General features: G+C 45.0%; 1 long non-coding RNA gene across 1 annotated transcript; it reads left to right on the forward strand.

Moving 5' to 3' along the window:
- The first annotated feature begins 248 nt into the window (after positions 1-248).
- On the forward strand, positions 249-9570 carry LOC132437009 (uncharacterized). Its single transcript, XR_009521945.1, has 3 exons — positions 249-392; positions 1472-1571; positions 7693-9570. It is a non-coding gene; the product is annotated as an uncharacterized lncRNA (long non-coding RNA).
- Positions 9571-22310: the final 12740 nt, after the last annotated feature.

The raw sequence follows: 22310 nt of genomic DNA on the forward strand, positions 1-22310 counted from the left end.
GGGCAAGAATATGCTTGAAACAGCAAAGAAGATAGTGTTACAGGCGCAGAGCCAGCCAAGGAGAGAGTCAGAAGAGATGAAGTCAGAGAGGCGATGGGGAGCCACTCATGGAGGGCCTGAGAGCCATTTTAAGGACTTTGGTTTTAATTCTGAGCGATCTGGGAAAACACTAGGGGTGGGGCAAGACTGGAACAGAAAAGTGACGTAATCTGATTTTGGTGTCTAAAGATCATCCTGGATATTCTATTGAGAACAGCGTGGAGACAGGACAGAATGTGCGCAGGGAGAGTATTAGGAGGATAGTGCAAGAGTGTAAGCAAGAGAGGGCAGCAGTGCCTTGAACCCTGACAGCACCCATGCAAGGGTGAGATGAGCCCCGGGATATTTTTAAGGTAAGATCTATAGGAATTGATAATAATGGGATGTGGGAAATGAGAGACAGAATCAAGGATTAGTCCATTATTTTGACTTAAGCAAGTGGGAGGATGGAGCTAACATTTTTATTAAGAAGGGGAAGATGATGCGTGAAGCAGGACTAAAGGCATCAGGAGTCTGGTTTGGGACATGTTATGTTGGAGGTGTCTGGTGGATACCAAGTGGAGATGCCTTGTAGGCAGTTGGATAAGCAAGCCTTGGGTCCAGGCTAGAGATATAAACGTGGGAATCATTATTGTAGAGAAGGTGCATAAAGCCAAGTGCGAGGATGATATTAACAGAGGAATGAGTACTAACAGACAAGAGATCCAAGGACTGAGGGCTGGGAGGCAGTTAACATGAAGAAGAATTAGCAAAGGATATTATAGTGAGTTAAGAATTTTTTTAAAAAAAGAGCCCTCAAGAATATATGAAAAAAATTTTGCAAGAAGGAACCATTGTTCAACGTTGCCAAATGCTGCTCTTTGGTCACATGATAATAACAAAGAATTCACTATTGGATTTAGAAATTTGGTGGTCACTGGTAATTTTATTACGCAGGCTTACTTCTGTGACAAATAACCCTCAATCAGTGACTTGGTAAGAAAATGCTTATCTCTCACGTCTGTCACAGTCCAGTCAGTACTTGGTGGATGGCCTTCCATGTGGTGACTCAGGTACCCAGCCTCTGTCCATCTTCAGTGTGTGGCCTCCATGGTTACCTTGGAAAGGGAAGGGACAATCTATATCGAAGCACACCCTTGCTCAAATGCCTCAGCCTGAAGGTCCATGCTCCCATGCCAAGAACTAGTCACCGGGGCTCATTTACATGCAAAGGAATTGGGAAATGTCATTTAGTCGTGTCGCCAGAAAGAGGGAAGAGTTGGGTGACCATCTAGCCAATATCTGCCAAAATGGCCTTAACAAGTTCATTTTGGGGGATGGTAGGAGCAAAAAACTGATTGAGGGGATTTCAAGAGAAAGAGGCAAGTAGAGAAATGGCGTGGTAGCTAAAGTGGGATTTGGGATCAAGAGAGGTTGTGTGTTTTGTCTCCAGCTTGTTTATAGGATGGAATGGACGATGATCCAAAAGAGGAAAAAGTGTGACGATGCAAAAGAGAGAGGGGACCACCCCTGGAGGCATAACCCCTGAGCAGGTGAGAGAGAAAGGGATCTAGCTCAGCGCTTCTTAAACTTCACTGTGCCTAAGAATCACTTAGAGAGACAGTTCCCGGCCCCCACCCCAGAAATTCTGATTCAGCAGGTCTGGAGTGGGGCTGGAGAATTGGTACTTCTCACAGGCTCCCAGGTGATGCTGATGCTGCCAGTCAGGACTGAGGACCACTGCTGATCGACTCTTGGGAAATTCATCCCGGTACTAGGAGGGAAGGCAGAGTGGATAGGCTCTGATGAGGGTGGGCGACTGGGTGTGGTGGTGGGAACGTGGAACTTGTCAGCTCATTGTTCTATTATCCCACTGAACCAGGAAGCAAGGCCATCAGCTGAGAGTGAGGATGGGGGAAGAAGAGTGAGGATGGGGGAAGATGACTGAGGGTTTGAGGAGGGAGGAGAAAAATGTGAAATCAGTGTCTTCAAGAGTGGGAGAATAATAGTGTAGGGAAATGAAGTAGGAGTGCCAAGCAAGCACCAAGGACCCACCTGCAGGTGTGGTGATGGACTTAAAGTAAGACCAGGTAGCCACGCCTGGCCGTGCAGGTGCTGACACAGTGGGCAGAGGGAGATTCAGCCAGGATCATGGTCTTGCCAAGAAGGGACAATGAAAGGAGGGGTCGAAGGGAATCAATTGTATATTAATGGGCAGGGTGATAATGAGGCACCACATAATCTAAGTGGGTAAGGAGGGCAGTGAGGGCTCATGGGTGATGATGGGGTGGTGAGGAACAGCGAAACGGTAGTAGATCCATCAGTTGCAGATCTCAGTGAGGTTGAAGAATCATTCAATAGAGAGAATAGAGAATAGAAGACTGAGCTGGAAGGAGAAATTGTGATGGGAGAGTGGGACATTTGAAATTGAGATTATGAAGGGAGCAAAGTTGTTAGTAATGGCAAGGTCAAGAGCATGGCTATGGGTGTGAGTGGCCAAGATACCATAAAGGATCGACGGAACAGGATAGAAAGCCCAGAAATAAACCCATGCACCTATGGTCAATTAAGCTACGACAAAGGAGGCAAGATCATACAATGGGGAAAAGACAGCCTCTTCAATAAGTGGTTCTGGGAAAACTGGACAAGCTACATGTAAAAGAATGAAAATAGAACACTCCCTAACACCATACACAAAAATAAACTAAAAATGGATCAAAGACCTAAATGTAAGGCCAGACACTATAAAACTCAGAGGAGAACATAGGCAGAACACTCTTTGACATAAATTGCAGCAATATCTTTTTGGATCCACCTCCTAGAGAAATGGAAATAAAAACAAAAATAAACAAATGGGACCTAATTAAACTTAAAAGCTTTTGCACAGCAAAGGAGACCATAAACAAGACAAAAAGACAACCCACAGAATGGGAGAAAATATTTGTCAACAAAGTGACCGATAAGGGATTAATCTCCAAAATATACAAACAGCACATGCAGCTCAATATGGAAAAGAAACCCAAACAACCCAATCAAAAAATGGGTAGAAGATCTAAATAGACATTTCTCCAAAGAAGACACACAGATGACCAAAAGGCACATGAAATGATGCTCAACATCACTGTCAGAGAAACACAAATCACTAATTATTAGAGAAATGCAAATCAAAACTACAGTGAGATACTACCTCACACCAGTCAGAATGGCCAACATCAAAAAGTCTACAAACAACAAATGCTGGAGAGGGTGTGGAGAAAAGGGAACCCTTTTGCACTGTTGGTGGGAATGTAAATTGGTACAGCCACTATGGAGAACAGTATGGAGGTTCCTTAAAAAACTGAAAATAGAACTACCATATGATCTAGCAATCCCACTCCTGGGTGTATATCCGAAGAAAAACATAATTCAAAAAGATACACGTACCCCAATGTTCATTGCAGCACTATTTACAATAGCCAAGTCATGGAAGCAACCTAAATGTTCATTGACAGAGGAATGGATAAAGAAAATGTGGTACACATATACAATGGAATATTATTCAGCCATAAAAAAGAATGAAATAATGCTATTTGCAGCAACATGGGTGGACCTTCCTTCACCTAAGTGAAGTAAGTCAGACAAATATCATATGAAATCACTCATATGTGGAATCTAATTTTTAAAAAACCATATAAATGAACTTATTTACAGAACAGAAACAGACTCACAGATTTCAAAAACAAACTTACGGTTACCAAAAGGGAAATGTTGGGGGGAAGGATAAATTAGGAGCTTGGGATTAAAATACACATACTACTATATATAAAATAGATAACTAACAAGGACCTACTGTATAGCACAAGGAACTCTACTCAATATTCTGTAATAACCTACATGGGAAAAGAATATGAAAAAGAATGGATATATGTATATGTATAACTGAATCACTATGCTGTACACCTGAAACTGATACAACATTGTAAATCAACTATACTCCAATAAAATTTTTAAAAATAAATAAATAAAAGCACTATTCCATGTGAGATAGGAAAAAAAAAGATTCCATAAAGGAATTCCTTCCATCACTGGGAGGAAAGGAAGTTGAGGAACTGGGAGTCTAAGTATTAGAAAGACTGCATGTGGGGGCTTCCCTGGTGGCGCAGTGGTTGAGAGTCCGCCTACTGATGCAGGGGATGCAGATTCGTGCCCCAGTCCGGGAAGATCCCACATGCCGTGGAGCGGCTGGGCCCGTGAGCCATGGCCGCTGAGCCTGTGCGTCTGGAGCCTGTGCTCCACAACGGGAGAGGCCACAACAGTGAGAGCCCCACGTAACGCAAAAAAAAAAGAGAAAGACTGCATTTGAGGATATTGAAATTACCAAGGATTATTATCAAGAGTATTATTGGAAGAGCACTGAGAGCTATTGTTTTCACTCTCCTTACAGAATCCGGTGCTCTAATGAGGGGAAGAAGTTCTGAAATATAAATCCTGGGCCCCCAAGCAAAAATTTCCCCATGAGTCTCCTAATGCTACTTGCAGAATAAACAGGTGAGCCAGTAGGGGCTGCTGGTGGAGAAGCTGAGCCAGCAGAGAGGATTCGCTCTAGCTGGCCGGTGCTGGCCTCAGAAGAGCCCAATGTTCCCCAGCTCTTTCCCTGCTTAATTTGAAGAATTAAGCGAGATGCTGAGATGCTGAGAACCTGAGGTGATTCATCACAGCCCCTGAATGCTTGTGATGTCTCCCCACACATTTTATATGGAATAGTAGTAGGCTGCTGGTTTATGACATCTTGGATTTCATGTTTAACTGCTGTGCGTGTTCTAGTGCAGAAAAAACTAAATATAGACTTCAAATTAGGAAGTCTAAAAGGAATACCAAAGCAGCATCAATGGTGAGTGCAGGAACCAGGAGTTAAAAGTGGCAGATACTTGGCCGAGAGGGTGGTATTCCTGCCTGAGGACCCCACTCCACAACAGGGGTGTCCCAAGAGAAAAAATAACAGCTTCAATACGTGATGGAGAATGGACATCCTCCCTCCCGTCACTTGCCTGAGCAGAGCTGCAGTTCTCAGAATCCTCACTGTGTGGGACACACTGAACTCTACCCAGAGCTGTGGAGTGGGCTCCTCTCCTCCTCCCCTTCTTGCCCCCCATCAGATCCATCCATCCCTGAGGCAGAAAGGGGCCCAACTCCATGCCGTCCTCTCCATTTACCCTCTAAGCCTGAGAATTCACACACAAAATCTGGCCCCTTCTGCTGTGTAGACCATTGCTGCAAATCAGTGGAAGGAGGGGAGGGTGGAATAGTGGCCACTCCTCTGGCCACATATGGACCTCACCTGGGACCTTCCACAGGTGTCGGTAGCTGCCTAGGAAGCGAGAGATAGAGAGAGAAAAGGAGGGAAGGACGGATTCTCATCTAAAGCTGGCTGTCCTTATCTCTGGGTGATAGGATTATGGACAACTTTTCCGTTTTCTCATCTGTATTTTCTAAAAGGAGTATGTGTTACTAATGTATGTGGGAAACTCCTAATAAAACTTGTTTTGTTGTTTATAAAATGCTTAGTTGGATGGGTTTGCCTTGATGAGAAGCACACCAACCGTGCAAGCCCGCTCCAAGCAAACAGCTAAGGACTCTCCCGGCACACACCTGGGGCTCCGGTGCACCATATGGTACACGGCAGTGGCAAGTATAAGAGCTGGTGATTCAGTGTTAGCATCACCTGGCAGGAGCCCCAAAACCGAGAGGATGGAAAAGACAAAGAAGCGTGGGATGTGGTGCTCTTCTCAAGAGGGAGAGTACACTTACTGTCCCTCCAGCTGGTGATTCTCCATCTGGTCCCAGATTGTGGGGAAGGGAGCATTCTCCCGCAGGGTAACTGCTTTGTAAGCAAAGGACATTACATTGCACTGGCCAGTGTTACAAAGGAGGACCCTGTGCCACCCAGTCGGACATATATTTCATTTTTCCCACCTGGTCTGGGTTTCTCCGAATGCTGCACTGGCTTTGTCCTGAAGGTTGAGGTCAGGTTCAAAGACCTCTGGTCTAGTATAAATGCACAGTGACCTCAGATCAAGGGCAGACCCCCAGTAAAATTGTTAAATGAATAAAGTGCACCTTTGGATATCTCCCTAAAAAGGAAAGAGCAGCTACTTCTCATTGGGGCACCTCGCTTTCTAGCGTCTCATGCAGGTAGCCGCTGCAGTACTTCCCCATCCTGAGTCCCAGTCCCTCAGGATTCTCATCCAGGACGAGCTTCCTAATCTGAGCCACTTGTGCAAAGGCTCAGGCGCTGTAGCCCAACGTGTCACACCTCCCGCCACATCCAAATCGTATCTGAACTCAGGCCTCTTTCTAGAAAGACATGGCTTTACCCAGATAAACAAAACGCTAATGATAGAAATTTCAGGTTGACCTCTAGGGTGCAAGTCGAGGAGAATTGGGTGAAGGGTCAGGAGCCCCGCTAAAATAACACTTTACTTATTCTTAAATACGTCTCTGTCAACAAGAATGTTGACTCACTGGAAGAGTAAGCTACTTTAAATCCTTTATGGAGCAACAAGGACTTTTTAAATGGAAAGAAGAGAGGGAAGAGAAGATAAGAAAGAAAAAGGGAAAATAAGGAGTTAGTAGAATGAGAGACCGATTCTTAAAACACACCTATCTTCTTTCATTTGCTTTTCTCCTTGTCCTTTACAAGGGTAAGTTGATAATTAGCCCATGATCATGTGCTTCAAGTCTTATTTTTAATATATTATTTTCTAGGACATCAGTTCTCAAAGTGTATTCCAGGGAACCCTGGGGGGGTATCTTTGAGTCAAAACTATTTTCCATTTTAGAGGATTCTTCAGGTCAAAACTATTTTCGTAATAATAAGAAGTCACAATTTGCCTTTTTTACTCAATCAAGTTTTCCAGAAGCCACATGGTTGTGTGATGACATCATTGCATGAAAAAATGTTCTATGGTCCAAAATGTTTAGGAAATGCTTTTAGACTCTCTTAGAGAATTCACAATGTCCATTAGCATATTAAAGGCCGTGAGAAGTTCTGTGGTAAAAACAATTCTGTTTAACTTGTTTTAATACAACATTGCAAATTTATTTGACCATGGAATTTATTTTTGTTTTGTTTTAGTTTTGGTTCATTGGTTTAGTACCACTTGCTATCATGTTTTGGGAAACGTTCCTCCAGGGGTAAGATATCAAGCCAGGAATCCTCTGGCCAAGGAATTTATTAGAGATCCCTCCCCTGGACCGGAAGTGAATAAAGACTGGGCACTAGTATGTCAGGGTAGTGCAGTGCTCAAGAGAAGAGCCAGACTGCCTGAGTTCAAATCCTGCCTCTGTCACTTACTAGCTGTGACTTTGGGCAAGTTACTTAACCTCTCCATACCTTATATTCCTCATGTATAAAATGGGAAAGATTGTACTCACACACACACACACCCCATATATATCTTACACCAGCACCCCATACACAGTGAACACTAGATAAGAAATCTGTTACTGGGACAAACATACTGGCCTAAGGTCAAGACCTAAAGCTAGGCCACTAATTAGTAATGGGACTCGAGACAAGTCATCTCTCTGCTATGGACTTCATTTTACCCATATGTCAAATTAGAAAGTGGGGTGAGGCAGTCTCTGAAGCACCTTCTAGTGCTGATATTCTCTGATTCCACACATTTCTTGCAGAAGGTGGCACTAACCTGGAGCACGACCGGAGAAAGGGTGGTCTAAGAACCCTCAGGTCCTGGGCAGCACCATCAGCGGATGAAGGGGTCCACAAGATGCGATGGTTGGCCCTTGAGGATGGAGTCCATCTGTTCCACAGTTGTGCCTTCCACCGACCCAGCTTCTCACCCTGCCCAGGTGTGAAGGAGAAAGAAAGTGGGGTTTGCTATTCCTACCACCACCCCGATGACACCACTATGACTTAAAACTGGCTGCTTGAGATGAGGGCCTCGCTACAGTGAGGAATCGGCTCTTTACAAGGGGTTAAGAGGACACGGGGCTTCCAGCTTCGTGGCAGGTTTTCCTGATCTCTTCTAACCACCCCAGCCCCAGGGAAACCTATGGCTAGTAAGACACAACAGTGACTGCCTCTATAAAAATTCCTCCAGTGTGACTTTACCACCACTGGGAATGAGGAGAATGCACAAACTAAAAAAACTGAAAATGTCTGTATAAGAAAGAGCTTTGAATTGCTGGCAGCTGTGGGCCAAGGTAGAGGCACCCAACGTAATGCTTAAGGGGCTAAATTGGGAACATTTGAATGCTTGGTTTTACTCGTGCTTAAAAAAGCCAGTAGCAGCTCAGCTGCCAGATGTTGGAGAACTTCAACATGTAGCTCACAGGCATGGTATCAGCAATGCTTTTACCAGGTGACCACACGTCAAAGGGAGATGATGACTTGCTTTCCTAAAGCTGCTTATCTAGGGAGGGAGCCCGGTGGCTTTCGTGTTTCATTTTCACTGAAGAAGTTAAATTTGGGAATACCACAAAGATCTCACTTAACTCAGAGAAGATTGGCACTAGGGCTCGTCAGCAAAGGAAGAATTTCTGAGAACTGTGGCTTCATAAGAGTTCAGCTCCCTGTAACTAAGGCCTTTGAGTATTCATTGAGCTACCCTCTCTCTAATTCAGTGTATCAATTAGGAATTGCTTTCAGTTGCTAGTAACAGAACTGACTACAGTGACTTGAACACAATGGTCTATTTTTTTATGTGAAATGCAGGTGTGGATAATTACTGGCATTGGTTCAGTGGCTTAAGAATCAAAAAAATTAGTACTGTGTCTTTGTGATTCTTTTAGTCTTTTCTTTGTGACCTCAATATGGCTGTTGCAGCTCCAGCCATCACATCCACATTTCAAATGACAGGAGGCAGGTAGGATGGAATGGCAAAAAAGTATTTCCCAGAAGTTCCATCCAACAATTTCTGCTTTCATCTTCTACAAGAGAGGCAGAGAATCACAGTCTTTTTACTGAATACATGCCATCTGGAATAACATTGTGGGTCTGTTTCTAAGAGAGAAGGAGAGAATGGATATCACATAGGAAACTAGTGTTCTCTGTATGGGGCTTTCTAGAGATGTGTTTAGACAAGAAGTTGCTGTCCAAACTGGTTTTTCTGGGACAGCTTGTTACGTGAAAGGGCAAGCACCTGGAGGAGCCTCAGTTTACCCATGAAACTGACTTCCAGACCTCTCTCACTATGAGAGGAGGGGCAGCTAGTTCCCTAGTTCCCAAAGCAACTTGGTTAGGGAAGAAGAAGGGGATTCAGAAAACAGGAAAATCTCTGAAAAGTGGTGGATTCATTTCTTGATCAAAGGCAGTGTGCTCAACATTAAGCCTAAAACAGATGAATGTATGTGGACACGGTGGGTGACAGCACTGCTTGCTGATGGAGTGAGGCAGGCAGTGAATAAAGAAAACATGTGGGGCTTCCCTGGTGGCGCAGTGGTTGAGAGTCCGCCTGCCAATGCAGGGGACACGGTTCGTGCCCCGGTCCAGGAAGATCCCACATGCCACGGAGCGGCTGGGCCCGTGAGCCATGGCCGCTGAGCCTGCATATCCGGAGTCTGTGCTCCGCAATGGGAGAGGCCACAACAGTGACAGGCCCGCGTACCGCAAAAAAAAAAGAAAGAAAAAAAAAAGAAAACATGGTTCACACCCCTGTTCTCAGTAAGTCTTATGTGTCCAATAGCTGTCATAAGCCTATATTAATAGGCTGCATATTTTGCTTTGAGGGACATTATTTATTCTACTGTGACTGCGTATTTGATGGGACTGGAGATTGGCAGTTTTTTATCTTCTCTTCTCATGGACCTGGAATGTCCTCCCTCCCACCATCTCTCCTCCTCCCCTTCCCAACATCTGCACATTGGCCTACAGAAAAGGCTCCTACCCATCCTCCAAGCCTCAGCTTAAAACTCACTTTTCATGACCCTCCATGGCAGCGTTCGGGCCCCTTTCTCTGACTCTCCCAGTCCCCTTGCAGCCACACTGAAGCAGTGCTTCTCACGCTGTGTTACCGTGGCCTCTCTACAGGAGCTTTCCTGAGCCCCTTGGCTCAGGAGTCCCTAGACTCTGAGTCCCTTGAACTTCAAGGGAAAAGGCCAAGGCACTGGGATCTTTGTAACTCCTGGTGCTGGACACATAGAGGCTAAAAGCATTTTAAATTATTTTAAAATCTTTTTTATTGCAGTGTAATACACAGAGAGAAAAGTGTGCATATTAAAAGGGGATAGCTGAATTGATTTTCATAAACTGAACACATCTCTTTAACCAGCACCCAGATCATGAAAGAGATTATTCCCAGTGCCCCAGAAGCCCCATGCATATCCCTTCCAGTCACAACCCCTTCTGCTATCCTGACTTCACTCCTCTGGAGGCGCCTAACACAGCTTTCCCTGTCCTGCCCAGATGCCCATTTCATTCATGCCCATTGTCTGGGAAACTGCATGGCAGAGCCTTAGCCCTGCCAGTGGACATAAGAATGTCATGGCTATGCTGTCTCTAGATGCCCAAACTCCCACTTCACAAGGTGCCAGAGTCAGAGAAAACGGTCCCTAACTTGTTCCACACTACTAGCTACAGGGCAACTCTGCCTGTGACCCAAGTCTAAGTCCCTCATGGGCAGTTCTGTCATTTGATCTCCACTTTTATCAAGTTGGATAAGGTTCCTTCTGTTTCTAACTTGCTGAAATTTCATATGAATGTGTATAGAATTTAATGCTTTTAAGCCTCTGATTAATTACAAAATCATTTCTTTTTAATAGATAAAGACTCCAGGGTTTCTATTTCTTCTTGTGTCAGTTTTGGTAAGCTGCATTAAAAAAAGAAAGAAAGAAATTTATCCATTTTATCCAGATTGTCAAATTTATTGCATAGTTACTTATAATCACTGCTTTGTTTTTATTTTGTGAACTCTGTGATTCTTGTATCTAATTGTATTTTCTTCATTGCTTTGACTAGTTAGAAGCTTGGTCAATTTTTTTGTGTAGATTCTAGAAACTTTAGGGAGTCATATGGCATTATCTGAAGATCTTAAAAAACAGATATGATTAAAAAGAAAAAAAGAAAGAAAACATGATTCAGACCCTCCAGAATCTTATCATTTAGAAGAGACAAAACATGTAAACTAGATAGTGAGAGAGGCTGCTAGAGACTGAATATTTGTCTCCCCGCCCCCCACCAAAATTCAAATGTTGAAACCTATCCCCCCAAAGTGATGGTATTAGAAGGTGGGCCTCTGGGAGGTGACTAGGTCATGAGGGTACAGCCCTCATGAATGGGATTTGTGCCCTCATAACAAAGACCCCAGGCAGCTCCCTCAGCCCTTCTGCCACGTGAGGACACAGCAAGAAGACACAGCCGGGGCTTCCCTGGTGGCGCAATGGTTAAGAATCTTCCGGACAATGCAGGGGACACAGGTTTGATCCCTGGTCCGGGAAGATCCCACATGCCACAGAGCAACTAAGCCCACACGTCACAACTACTGAGCCTGTGCTCTAGAGCCCGCGGGCCACAACTACTGAAGCCTGCATCCCACAACTACTGAAGCCCGCACACCTAGAGCCCATGCTCTGCAACAAGAGAAGCCACCACAATGAGAAGCCCGCTGACCACAACAAAGAGTAGCCCCTGCTCATCGCAACTAAAGAAAGACCACGTGCAGCAACGAGGACCCAACGCAGCCATAAATAAATAAATAAATAAATAAATAAATAATTTTAAAAAGAAGACACAGCCGTCTATGAACCAGAAAGCAGGCCCTCACCAGACACCAAATCTTCTGACATCTTGACCTTGGACTTCCCAGCCTCCAGAACTGTGAGAAATAAACTTCTGTTGTTTATAAGCCACCCAGTCTATGGTATTTTTGTTACAGCAGCTTGAACAGACTAAGACAGGGGCTAAGTGGAGTCAGCACCAGGCCCAGAGAGGGGGATGGACATCACCACCAGGAGGCACCCAAAGGAGTCAGAGAAGAGGGGAAAGATTCAGAGTTTGTTGGATAACCAGGTAGGGGAGGGGGTGGGTTTTGCCTAGCCACACAGTGGGGCTCCCTCAACTGGCAAGAGAAGTAGCCCTTGGCCTGAATTCCCAAGGGCCACCATGGATCTCAAACAAAATGTCATCCCCACATTTCCAGCTCTCCATCCAGCCCTATAAAACAAAAAGGTGGAATTTAAGACCCAACCGAAACCAGGAAAGGGCACAGCACATAGAAATACCATAGCCAAGAACCAAAATGCTAACTTCTGTTACAGGAGAGGAAAAACTCTTTTACATGATGTGTGGGGGATGGATTGAAGAAGAGGAGATATCTTGTTCTGGACTTTCCTCTTGGGTCTTCTTCAGATTTGGGAGCAAAAATGGGTTGTGGGAAAAGGTGACGTAAAGTGAAGGAGTAGTACAAGAGAAAGACAAATACTGTATGTTATGACTTGCATGTAGAATCTAAAAAATAAAATGATAAAAAATAAAATATAAAAAACAGACTCACATATTAGAGAACAAACTAGTGGTTACCAGTGTGGAGAGGGAAGTGGGGAGGAGCCAGATAGGGGTAGGGGATTAAGAGGTACTACTACATATAAAATAAATAAGCTACAAGGATATATTGTACAGCACAGGGAATATAGCCAATATTTTCTGATAACTTTAAATGGAGTATATAATCGATAAAAATATTGAACCACTATGTTCTACACCTGAAACTAATATAATATTGTAAATCAGCTATACTTCAATTTTAAAAAATAGCATGTTCCCTTTCAAAAAAGAAAAAAAGAGTAGCTTGTTTATTCCTTAAGTCTATGGTTTCCAACTGCTATTCCATGCTTCCAGCAGTTACCATATGCTCACAGATTTTAAAATCACAATAAACGTCAGGGAGAGCTGCGGTGCAATAATTCCCACCTTTGTTCACTTTCCAGCACCGCCTTCCCATCAGATCACATTGCTTAAATAATGACTGGCCCTCCCTCCCCCTGCACATTAAGGTCACAGCTCCTCTCTGTTAACAGCAGTGAGAACAGCCAGTTTTACTCTTGTGGGAAGTTAGCAGAATCGGAAACTAACCGCTGAGGTTTGAATGGGTCATGAAACTTTTTGTTGCTAACACTTGCTTTTCCAATGGTTAGACTTTAAAAATATTTCTTCTCCCTAGTAGCATCTTTTATATTATCACAGCACACAAGAGCAAAGACTGATTCCACCCTGTCCTCCGTGTTTAATTTGTACCATGAGAGGCTGATAACGCGGGAAGCAGTTGAAGGAGTGACTCTGGAGGTGAGCTATCTGGGGTCAAATCCTGGTTCTACCATTGTTCGCCCTATGAAATTGGGCACAGTATTTACCAGTCTGTGCCTCGAGTTTCTCATTTGTAAAATGGAGCTAATCTAAGTGTCTACCTTGTAGGACTGTGAAGATTAAACGAACTGACAAATGGAAGCTGATTAGAACCGTGCTGGGAACAGATGCCAGTTACTATTACCAAATAACTAGCCGTGAATGTAATCATGTACTTGTTTACCTCGGTAGCTTCTTAAGAGTTAATCCTTAAGGCTCAAGTCCTGCAGGGACCTTCAATGTGTTCGCCCACTTAGATTCTGGGCAACGAAGAGGCCTGCTCTTCTTTATACCTCCCCTCCCTCTCTCCCTTGCCCTTCCCACCGCCAGCATCTTCTATGGCACATGGAGCAGGCCTAAGGCCAGAAGTAAGTCACTGGCTTCTCTGTGTCCAACAGCAGAGAAGGATGGAAGAGAGATGGAAGGACGGCACAGACCTGAGGGGCAGAAGTGTCCTCAGCTGAGAGTCGTTCTTTTTTCTTTCCTGCAAGCCTGGTAAGGTGGCTACCTTACACCACTGCAGTCTGTCCAAGGCATCCAATTATCTGTACATCTGTTTGAGAAGCAACCTGCTCGTGGAGGCGAGGCGAGCAGGCCTGGCCCGGCTCCTCATGACGCCAAACAGGCTAGCACTGCTCTTGGGAGCCTTGCCGAGTGGTCTGGCCTTGGAGGAGCTGCCAGCTCCCCAGAGAGAGTTGGACCTTTTCCACGTAATGAGATTGACTCAAAAAGAACGGAGTTGCTCTCGACACCTGCTCACCCTCTCACAGCTCTGAAGGCCAAGAGGGGAACGGGTAATTGCAGACCACAGGCAATGAAAGAAAAAGAAGGAAAAAAAGTCAGCAGCCCTTAGTTCAGCATCTTCCCCACTGTCCTTTCATGAGAGGAGATCAATGCAGGACTCACCATGTCTGTCTCTGAGTGGACAACCGGGAAACAGAAGAAGGGCTCAAAGGGGAGCAGGAGGGAAAGGACAGAGGGATCCAGAAAAGCAGCCCCAGAATAATCTCCTTTTTTTGCTGAAGCTATAGCTTAAAATGGGTTTCTATGACCTGTACCCACACTCATTTGTAAAATATTTTGTGAGAAATGCAACACGGACCCCTGGGCACAAGCAGAACAGCCTGGTCCCATTTCAGAGGAGCTGCAGGGTGGCTTCAAGGTCCCCGAGGCACCCCACAGGCCCAGCCCCACTCACTGACAGGCCTCCAGCCTCACCTTGGTTCACTTTGCTTGGCCTCAGTGCCCAGCCAGGGCCAGGCTCCACAGAGCTCACAGGACAGGACTCACAGAAAACAGCAGAGACAGCGACACCATGAGAGGAGGTTCTTAAAATCATATCTCACTCTTCCGTTGACTGCTGTAATCAGGCCACTAGATGTTGCCATCGTGTTTGCAGAAGACACCTCTCCTGCTACCTGCCCAGTTCATGCCAACAGGGATGGACAAAGGTGTGACCCCTGCCCACACTCACGGCTCGTCGGACAAGGAGTGCACCCTCAGCCCAGGCTGAACCGATGTGAATGAGGACCTGGGAGAAAAGTCTGGGCTCATGGCTTGAATGGAGGGTGTGCAATCGCAGGTGCCACGGGGTGACCATATTTGGCCTGCAAGCCAGAACAAAAGAAGACGATCTGCAGAGAGGGAGGAAAATGAGGACATGTGAATATGCAGAGGAGTCAAAGGGAGTGAGCTGCGTGTTTTCCCAGCTCTCAGACCCTCACTCCCTGCCCGTGGTTTCTGAGAGATTTCCCAGTATCCTCTCAACTCAGCGCCTTCTTTTTTTCCGCTCACTTATTAGGTTTTCTATTATGTGCGCCCAGAACAACTTCCACAGGGCGGTGATTCACAGTTTACTGAAGGCTCACTTTCCATGTTGTTTGGATTTCACTTCTCACACTACTCCAGGCAGAAGACATGGGAGGTATCAGCAGCAGCATTTTACGGCCAAAGAAGCCCAGGCGACGACCCACCAGCCACTCAAAGTCTCCCAGGAAGGGAGGCAGTCTTTGACCCAGACCCAGCATCACCTCTACCACGCCCCCTTGACCTTGAAGGTGTGCCTCCAGGAAGAGGGACATTGGCTCCAAGGCATAATCAAAAGAGATGCGCTGCATTCCTAAGCACAATCAGATGCTTCATGGGAAAATGGGAGCTTCGCTTGATCTTTAATTGCCACACCTTCATACCAGTCACACCAGCCTCTACAGGCAGAGCTGGCCACGCCTCCGACTTTGAAAACAAAGCACATAGAGAGCAGAGAATCCTCCCTCTTATAAAACTATTTGAAGCCTGTACTCTTATGATATTGTTTTAGCATCCATGTACTTTACATCTTTCTCCCTTCCTCCAGGGCATCTGTAAACAGGGAGCAGACGTGTTACATTTCTCCTCCCTACCTTTGTCTAGTCCTCACTCTGACGTCTCCACCCGAAGTAGATTAACTCAGAAATTGGCAATCTCTCCTGCTGTCCTGTGTCTGTGCTCATGTGCAAGTGCACACACACACACACAGCTCATGGATAACAAATTTTTGAAAAACAGCTTTATTGAGATATAAATTCAGATACCATACCATTCACACATTTAAAATGTACAGTTCAGTGGTTTGAGGTATATTACACTATTTATCTTTAACTGTGGTAAGTATACACATATAACATAAAATTTGGCATTTTAACCATTTTTATGTGCACAATTCAGCGGCATTAATCACATTCACATCGTTGTGCAGTCTGCCACTATCTATTCCTCATGGGTGCCATTTTTGGCTCTATCTCTTTCTCCCTCCCTCCCTTACTGCTTTCCGTCTTTTTATTTATTTAAGGAGATAGGGAGAGTCGATCTCTCCTCTAGCCCTGGCTTTCCCATGCGCGCGAATCCCCACTGCTTCACTTTACATCCCTCTATTAACCAACGGAAGCCAAGACTTGAAGGCAAGATGTTGACTTGCTCAAGTGGGAATTTCTGCCTACTCTCAAGTCCCCATGACACAGAGAGAACAACCTGCTTCTGGGAAGTCTCCTGGGTGCCAAGCTCCCCTGCCCACAGGGGAACTGCTGGAGGGCAGGGCTGTGTATCCTCAGGGGCTCAGCAAATGTCTGCAGAGTGGCCTTGGGGGCTTGGTGGGCTGTCCTCTGCACTGGCCTAGAGGCAAGCACCTATAGGGTTCTTCAAGGAATTTCTCCCCAGCTGAAAGTGAGGTTTTGAACGTTTTCTTCCTTCTTCATCACTTTTGCTTGTCTCCTGTTACTTTGTACATGTCCTAACTGGTGTGAGAGAGAACCTTCTGGAAATGCAATCTAATTGGATGCTAATGTGGGCTCAGCATTTTCATGCTCTCCCTCATGGCCTGTGGGGAAAAGTGGGTCCTGAAAGGGTGTTAAGTGCCAGATTCTTACTTCTGGGTTTTGGGGACAGGCACTCCCACCCCAGAATCCACTCCGAGGGGAGGAGAGGAAGGAAAGAAGGGCTTTCCAGAGGGAAAGCACAGCTCTCAAGCAGAATCTCGGGATCCCTCTGCACAGGACTGACTTATGAACCTGAACGGAAGGCTCCCAATGAGCCCCATCTCCTCCACCAAAAGCCATCATTGGGGATGTCATTACTGTCATTCATCATGCATGTGGACAATCAACAGCCCAGTCTCCTTGTGAGAGTTTTCTGTGTAATTAAATGTGCTACACTGACAGCCCCCAAAAGAAAGGGTAATATTTCCTGGATATAAAATGGCTTTTCTTTAATCCCAAGCGGCAGCATGTTGTTGCTAAGTGCCTATTTTTCTGCCTTTCAAATATAAAGTGACTAATGGGGTATATTTCATAACACGTTTGCAAGTGTGTAGGTATTCTCATGCTTCAGTGCTCTTTAAGATATTATTATCTGCCGACACTTGGACTATGTGCTAGTATGCCAATGAGACATAATAAGGAAGAAGGGAGAAGTTCTTTGCTCCTGAAAAATCATATTTATAAGGTTCACGAGATTTAGATATTACATCTGGGAACTGGGGTTAAAATGCAAGACTTTTTAAATGGAATAGTTGGCAACACTAAAGACTCGCTGGTGTTTTTCCCTGCACAAGATCAAAACTGTTCATCTCTGCTGAGGTTTAATGAGATGGAAAAAAAAAAATCCCACAAAATCAAAACACATAGACTCCAACTTCAAGAACAAGGCAGACATTCTAAGTTGAATGTTTTTGACTGGCAGTGCCAAGAACAGGAGCAGGGTTTTAAAAACACATAACTTTGCATTAAAAAAACCAAGTTAAATTAAATATTTCAATGAGTTATCCATTGAAGCCAGGAAAGTGGGCACTTTTATTTTTTGGATAAAAGGGAAAATACCAGGAAAATGCAATCTAATAAAATACACATGCCCCCCAAAAAACTGGAAAAAATTTACATACACATGTACATATGCACACTTTATAGAATTATGATGTACTCTATAAACAAACAGGAAAATGTTCTGAACCCAGCCTGGTCAAATAATGGGAAGATATGATTTAGTAAGTATTCTGATTATAGGTAACCGTCTCTACCTTAGAGCATATGTCTATTTAGTATTAAAATAGAAACATAACTAAGTTTGTACTTGCTAAAGAATCAGAAATCAGCAAAATACAGTCAACACTAAAACAATGATGATGATGAAGTTATCAGTGATGATTCAAAGACACTTTAGGATCTTGCGGCACTTGGGGCCATTATTACAAACATGAAGTTACAACTGTCCTTGAAGCCGTCATGTATCAGTGCTGAATAACAAAGTTCCAGTTGATAGGGTATTGGATTAATTAAATGTAGATGTTCTGGAAAGGTTTCAAGAGGCCAGCAATGGTGGAGCCACCCAGCACACCCAGAAGGAGGCCAGGGCCAGGCCAGTTTTGCCCTTTACTGGGTACACCTAGGCATAGTCCTGGGCACATAGTACACACTGGATGAGTATTTGCTAAATAAATATTGTGGATGAATGAATTAGTGAATAACAGAGGGTTAAATTGGAAATTTTCTGTTGTTTGAGAACTTCTGCTGATGCCCAAAACTGAGATGGGTAACAAGTGGTCCAAAGAGAGATACAGCTTCTCTCCACGTAAGACTTGTTAGGAGTTGGCCAAAAACAAGAGATACAGATACAGATATATAGATATAATTTTAGATTGATTGTAAGGGAGTTTTAGTAAGAAGTATTGTGCATTCATTTATTTTCCTTTTCCTCTCATTGGAGGAGGGGAGGAAGTGCTTCCCCCATGTTTGAGCCAAGTGAGGATGGACCATTCAGAGAGTGGGGGAGGAGCAGAGATAAAATCTCCCTTCTTGGTGGATGCTTGCTGAGCTACAGGGACTTGAGACAATAGGTGGAAAGTTTCTCCGTGGACCACGTGAACCCTGAGGATGGTAGCTGGGCTTGAGTCTTCTACAGGACCAGCCAAGGGCCTTTCTCTGCTATGGAGAGGCTAACCTGGCATTAGACGGCCATGTGGGGTATCCCATTGCTCTGAAGCTGAAGGGGAGTCCTAAGAGTCAGCCAGAAAGGGCATCATCGCAAGTCCAGGTACTGCAAGGCACAGGCTCTGGGGGTGGGGTGGGGCGGGGAGTGGGGATGGGGCACGTCCAAGGAACTCACTAAAGTGCCTTCCAAGAGAAAGAACCTGTACCAGAACATCTGTATTCAGAGGACACCAATGGCTGTTACAGCAGACCCCCCAAGTAAAAAGACATTTTTGCTTCTTCCCCTCTTCTCCCCTCTCTTCCTCTACCTCGGGGAGTCATGAGCAGCTAGTGAAAGGCAAGAGACAATGCAATCATAAAAGGCTATGCAAACTTTTTGAGCTTGGGTCAAACCTGAGCTGAGGGAAGAGGCAGGAATTTGCATTTGACAGGAAACAGTTGTAAATGTATATTGGACTGGACTTTTTAATACTCTAACAAAAGGACAGTTCATTAATACCTGAAAGGGACTGAATAGTTCTGGGATCTGCCTGAGATGTCGCCCAATGAAAGAAGATTTGACAGCAGTTTGGAAGTGCAGTGATAAGAGAGAGACAAAAAAAGAAGCAATTTCCTGGTTATATCCCACCAAGTCCAGCGCACTTGATAACTAGTTATAAGTGAATAGAAGAATGAATGAATGAAATAATTTCTGTATAATTTAGTTGGCACTATGGCCACCTGTCCCTGCTCACCTTATCTGTATCCAGATGATGTCCTCCCCTCAGCTATAGGTAGAGGATGGGATGAGACCTCTCCACCAGCTGCAAGGTGTGGCTGGGAAAAGTCATCCCACCGGTGAGTCAGGGAAGGTTGACCTCTTGCATTCCTGACTTCTCTCTGGTGTGCTGTGGCTTGATCACTCATTATCACCTTATCAAACACTGTGACTGCTAAGTGTTACTTTGGCCCCAATAAGAAACGACTTTCAGTGGGCAAGTTAGCAAAGCGTCTGGGTGTTATATAACCCTACGTTTGGTACAGGACGTCTCCACTCCAGGCTGCTCAGGACACTCCCCAGACAATAGGCCTGAGAACCTGGTAAGAAGTGTGGAAACCTCTCTCTCCCGGGTCTCTGGGTGTTTCGGGGACCAACCCTCTGCAAGAAGGCTGAACGGTTCCTGCTCTCACCATCTCTCCCTCGATGAGCACAGCACAGGTTCCTTTGTAGAGGTGTCTATGAAATTATGTTGGCAAGAAGATCCCTTCTAACCCTGCTCTTTAAGTGTAGGGCTCACCGTAGCCTCCATGGCATTGTCCCCATTCTTCTTTTGTAACCTAACTGCATTGCCCAGAACTGACTGATCACTGGTCTCTTCTTCTAGGGCCGGAGTTTCCTTTCATTCATGATTCTGCCTTAGGGTACAGAGTAGAGCTTCAACAGATGCTGGTTCAGTGAATGAATCTGATTTGCTCTGATAGGTCTCCTCGAGATAGGCAGAATTAGGGAACAGACTCATCTTCCAGAGGCAGTAGCAGAGGCATAGATGGAGGGGTGTGGGAAGTGTTCGGCCAAAGGTCGCAGGTGATGCAGGAGGACAGGTAAGAATACAGCAGGGTGATGAGCCTCAACAAATAACCATGAAGCCAAATGTCTCGGTAAAGTCAAGTCAAAAGCTAGCTGCCTGGAGGTCAGGGCGCCTTCTCTGAGTACGGACTCTTAGCCCAGAGCCCCAGATAGTCATGAGGCCACCACCTCTGTTTAGTGGCATTTTATAGGTCATCAACTCACTTTTCACAGCAACCCAGAGGGAAGAGAAGCAGATGCTTTTCTCCACATTTTACAGGTCCAGAGAAGTTAAATGACATTCCTGAGGATGCAGAGCTACTAAAGGAGGAAGTGTGATGACCTCAGGTCACATGATCCCAAACCTGTGAGCTTCCCACTAAACCCGATCAAACCCAACTGTACAAGCACGTACAGAGCATTTCAGGACCCTCCAGGTGCCGCTTTTAATTTCAGGGCCATGCTAGGAGAGATGTCTCTCCATTTTTGTGTACTCTTTAGAGGTTCCTTCAACTCTTCCCCGGAAGGGCCCACCAGGCCAGGCAGTGGTCTCATTCCCAGGAAGAGCCACACACAATCCCTCCTCCCGGGTCCCCAGTTGTAGTGCGGGAGCCTGTTTGCAGAATCTGTCTCCAGACTGGGCTCCACAGCTTGTGCTGAGCCTGGATGGGACAGATTGCTGGGATCCAGAAGTGACTCTGCAGCCAGCACACTTGTCGTATGGAAGAGGCCACCGTGCCAAGGTTGTCACTTTCTGCTCCAAAATGTCGGGCGAGAAGCAAGGTCGGCAGCATCCTGCCCTTGGTGCCTCAGATGTGCAAACTTTTGTGTGCACCAGAAAACCCAATGTATTTCATTCTCTCTGGAGTCGTGTCTCAGCATAAAGATAGAAGAGTTCCTGAAATTTGGCATACTCAGGGGTCTAATTAACAAAGTTGGGACCAGAAGGTGGAATGGCTTTCGAGGTTTCGTTCAGACTGTGAAGAGACATGCCAAAAGATGTCTTTTTAATGTTCAGTTGGCTTCCTCTTTTAATGTCAATACCAGCTTAATGATGAAGGTAATAAATGACACACTGTGATATCTTGCCCAGTTAATTTTTAAAAGAAAATTTAGGGGGAGGGCCTGAAATTACTTTTTGTTTTTTAATGACAAAGCATATTTAGACAGGCTAAATGTGGCAAAATAAATAAGTAAATATCAGTTCAGAGACTTGGATTTACCGAAACTCATTTTAAAAGCGGGAAGAGACATGAAAGGCAAAAATTCTACGTAAATTCAAATAGTTTCCAGGGAAAATTCCTGTAACCTTGAAGAAAAATAAAGGCTCACGGATATCTTTGGAATTTCTGAATGGTAGGACTGTTTCCCGAGAGCGTTTAAAACATCCCAAGTGAAAAATGAGAACAAGGCCTAAATTGTTTGGTAAAGAGCAAAGAACTCTTTGGTTTAAGAAAAAGAGAGGGGGGACTGTAAGAGTCAAAAATGCTATAAGGGGCTGGAGTTTCACATGAAATATGAATGATGGTAGCTTTTTGCCAGAAAACTTTTACTAGATGCCGTATGCAAAAATGTATATTATAATCATTTTTAAAAGCCCATTTTAAAAGCCATCTTGCACTCTCTGAGCTTTCCCTTTGCGTTTTAGCCCCGTAAAAGGTGTCAGGGTCTGGGGCTCTGCTGGGTGGGGCCTGCCAGCCACACAGAGCCAAGCTCTTTTCATGTCTTTGCAGGACTCCAGGCATCTGTCGTTTGCAGCCCCCTCCCTGCCCAGATCCCTGTTCATCTCGAGGCAGGGGAGCTTCTTTGCCATTATCATCTATTCTCTCCAGCATTGCTAAGCCCCTCAAACCTCAAAATTGGACATTATCCTGGATCCTAAGGAGGATACATGGTAGAGTGACATGGTAGAGTGACATACATGGCTGACCTCAAGTAGCTTATAATCCAT

This window comes from Delphinus delphis, chromosome 14 (genome assembly GCF_949987515.2).
Source record: "Delphinus delphis chromosome 14, mDelDel1.2, whole genome shotgun sequence".
Lineage (NCBI taxonomy): Eukaryota > Metazoa > Chordata > Mammalia > Artiodactyla > Delphinidae > Delphinus > Delphinus delphis.